Raw genomic sequence first — 4141 nt, forward strand, 5'->3', positions numbered from 1 at the left:
CTGTGAAGAGAGTTAAAAACTGAAGCAGATACCTAGAACCACCTAAAGAACTTCCATTTATAGAGGATTTTTTGCCCCTTGTGTTTGGAATTATAAAATATAGGTAAAATTTTCTGGTTTTCTCTTTTTTGGTAGGGGCTTGCTTTTTGGTTTTGTGTTCCTTTTCTCTAAATGCTGCTCAATATAACTTGTTTATGAATCTTTAATGCTTCTTGGGTTTCTTAGAAGATACTTCCTTTTTAACCTGAACACTTTTAGCAGGTAAATAATTATTTCCATAAGTTGCAACTGCCAAGAAGACCTCTTCCAAACAGCACATGATTATTTGTCAAACAGCGTCATATTCCAGATACTGGAATGTGGATAAGAAAGTATAAATTTCAAGGGGTAAGTTTTATTATTATTATCATTATTATTATTATTATTATTTTATTATACTTTATGTTCTAGGGTACATGTGCACAATGTATAGGTTTGTTACATACATATACATGTGCCATATTGGTGTGCTGCACCCATTAACTCGTCATTTACATTAGGTATATCTCTTAATGCTATCCCTACCCCCACCCCAACCCCACAACAGGCCCTGGTGTGTAATGTTCCCCTTCCTGTGTCCAAGTGTTCTCATTGTTCAGTTCCCACCTATGAGTGAGAACATGTGGTGTTTGGTTTTCTGTTCTTGCAATAGTTTCCTGAGAATGATGGTTTCCAGCGGCATCTATGTCCCTACAAAGGACATGAACTCATCCTTTTATATGGCTGCATAGTATTCCATGGTGTATATTTGCCACATTTTCTTAATCCAGTCTGTCACTGATGGACATTTGGGTTGGTTCCAAGTCTTTGCTATTATGAATAGTGCCACAATAAACATACGTGTGCATGTGTCTTTATAGCAGCATGATTTATAATCCTTTGGGTATATACCCAGTAATGGGATGGCTGGGTCAAATGGTATTTCTAGTTCTAGATCCTTGAGGAATCGCCACACTGTCTTCCACAAAAATCCCACCAACAGTGTAAAAGTGTTCCTGTTTCTCCATATCCTCTATTGTTCCCTGACTTTTTAATGATCGCCATTCTAGCTGGTGTGAGATGGTATCTCCTTGTGGTTTTGATTTGCATTTCTCTGATGGCCAGTGATACTGAGCATTTTTTCATGTGTCTGTTTGCTGCATAAATGTCTTCTTTTGAGAAGTGTCTGTTCATATCCTCACCCACTTTTTGATGGGGTGTTTGTTTTTCTCTTATAAATTTATTTGAGTTCTCTGTAGGTTCTGGATGTTAGCCCTTTGTCAGATGAGTAGATTGCAAAAATGTTCTCCCATTCTGTAGGTTGCCAGTTCACTCTGATGGTAGTTTTTTGTGTGTTTTGTTTTTGTTTTTGTTTTTGTTTTTGCTGTGCAGAAGCTCTTTAGTTTAATTAGATCCCATTTGTCAATTTTGGCTTTTGTGGCCATTGCTTTTGGTGTTTTAGACATGAAGTCCTTGCCCATGCCTACGTCCTGAATGGTATTGCCTAGGTTTTCTTCTAGGGTTTTTATGGTATTAGGTCTAACATTTAAGTCTCTAATCCGTCTTGAATTAATTTTTGTGTAAGGTGTAAGGAAGGGATCCAGTTTCAGCTTTCTATATATGGATAGCCAGTTTTCCCAGCACCATTTATTAAATAGGGAATCCTTTCCCCATTTCTTGTTTTTGTCAGGTTTGTCAAAGATCACATAGTTGTAGATGTGTGGTATTATTTCTGAGGGCTCTGTTCTGTACCATTTGTCTATATCTCTGTTTTGGTACCAGTACCATGCTGCTTTGGTTACTATATCCTTGTAGTATAGTTTGAAGTCAGGTAGCGTGATGCCTCCAGCTTTGTTCTTTTTGGCTCAGGATTGTCTTGGCAATGCGGGCTCTTTTTTGATTCCATATGAACTTTAAAGTAGTTTTTTCCAATTCTGTGAAGAAAGTCATTGGTAGCTTAATGGGGATGACATTGAATCTATAAATTACCTTGGGCAATATGGCCATTTTCACGATACTGATTCTTCCTATCCATGAGCATGGAATGTTCTTCCATTTGTTTGTGTCCTCTTTTATTTCATTCAGCAGTGGTTTGTAGTTCTCCTTGAAGAGGTCCTTCACATCCCTTGTAAGTTGGATTCCTAGGTATTTTTTCCTCTTTGAAGCAATTGTGAATGGGAGTTCACTCACCATTTGGCTCTCTGTTAGTCTGTTATTATTGTATAAGAATGCTTGTGATTTTTGCACATTGATTTTATATCCTGAGACTTTGCTGAAGTTTCTTATCAGCTTAAGGAGATTTGGGGCTGAGACAATGGGGTTTTCTAAATATACAATAATTTCATCTGCAAACAGGGACAATTTGACTTCTTCTTTTCCTAATTGAATATCCTTTATTTCTTTCTCTTGCCTGATTGCCCTAGCCAGAATTTCCAACACTATGTTGAATAGGAGTGGTGAAAGAGGGCATCCCTGTCTTGTGCCAGTTTTCAAAGGGAATGCTTCCAGCTTTTGCCCATTCAGTATGATATTGGCTGTGGGTTTGTCACAAATAGCTCTTATTATTTTGAGATATGTTCCATCAATACCGAATTTATTGAGAGTTTTTAGCATGAAGGGCTGTTGAATTTTGTCAAAGGCCTTTTCTGCATCTATTGAGATAATCATGCGTTTTTTGTCTTTGGTTCTGTTTATATGCTGGATTACATGTATTGATTTGCATATACTGAAACAGCCTTGCATCCCAGGGACGAAGCCCACTTGATCATGGTGGATAAGCTTTTTGATGTGCTGCTGGATTCGGTTTGCCAGTATTTTATTGAGGATTTTTGCATCGATGTTCATCAGGGATATTGGTGTAAAATTCTTTTATGTTGTGTCTCTGTGAGGCTTTGGTATTAGGATGACGTTGACCTCATAAAATGAGTTAGGGAGGATTCCCTCTTTTTCTGTTGGTTGGAATAGTTTCAGAAGGAATGGTACCAACTCCTCCTTGTACCTCTGGTAGAATTCGGCTGTGAATCCGTCTGGTCCTGGACTTTTTTTGGTTGGTAGGCTATTAATTATTGACTCAATTTCAGAGCCTGTTATTGGTCTATTCAGGGATTCAACTTCTTCCTGGTTTAGTCTTGAAAGAGTGAATGTGTCCAGGAGTTTATCCATTTCTTCTAGGTTTTCTAGTTTATTTGTGTTGAGGTGTTTATAGTATTCTCTGATGGTAGTTTGTGTTTCTGTGGGATCAGTGGTAATATCCCCTTTATCATTTTTTATTGTGTCTATTTGATTCTTCTCTCTTTTCTTCTTTATTAGTCTTGATAGTGGTCTATCAATTTTGTCGATCTTTTCAAACAACCAGTTCCTGGATTCATTGTTTTTTTGAAGGGATTTTTGTGTCTCTATCTCTTTCAGTTCTGCTCTGATCTTAGTTATTTCTTCCCTTCTGCTAGCTTTTGAATGTTTTTGCTCTTGCTTCTCTAGTTCTTTTAATTGTGATGTTAGGGTATCAATTTTAGATCTTTCCTGCTTTCTCTTGTGGGCATTTAGTACTATAAATTTTCCTCCACACACTGCTTTAAATGTGTCCCAGAGCTTCTGGTGTTGTATCTTTGTTCTCATTGATTTCAAAGAACGTCTTTATTTTTGCCTTCATTTCGTTATGTACCCAGTAGTCATTCAGGAGCAGGTTGTTCAGTTTCCATGTAGTTGAGTGGTTTTGAGTGAGTTTCTTAATCCTGAGTTCTAGTTTGATTGCACTGTGGTCTGAGAGACAATTTGTTATAATTTCTGTTCTTGTACATTTACTGAGGAGTGCTTTACTTCCAACTATGTGGTCAGGTTTGGAATAAGTGCAATGTGGTGCTGAGAAGAATGTATATTCTGTTGATTTGGAGTGGAGAGTTCTGTAGATGTCTATTATGTCCGCTTGATGCAGAGTTGAGTTCAATTCCTGGATATCCTTGTTAACTTTCTGTCTTGTTGATCTGTCTAATATTGACAGTGGGGTGTTAAAGTCTCCCATTATTATTGTGTGGGAGTCTAAGTCTCTTTGTAAGTCTCTAAGGATTTGCTTTTTGAATCTGGGTGCTCCTGTATTGGTTGCATATGTATTTAGGATAGTTAGCTT

This window comes from Macaca fascicularis, chromosome 9 (assembly GCF_037993035.2).
Source record: "Macaca fascicularis isolate 582-1 chromosome 9, T2T-MFA8v1.1".
NCBI classification, from domain to species: domain Eukaryota; kingdom Metazoa; phylum Chordata; class Mammalia; order Primates; family Cercopithecidae; genus Macaca; species Macaca fascicularis.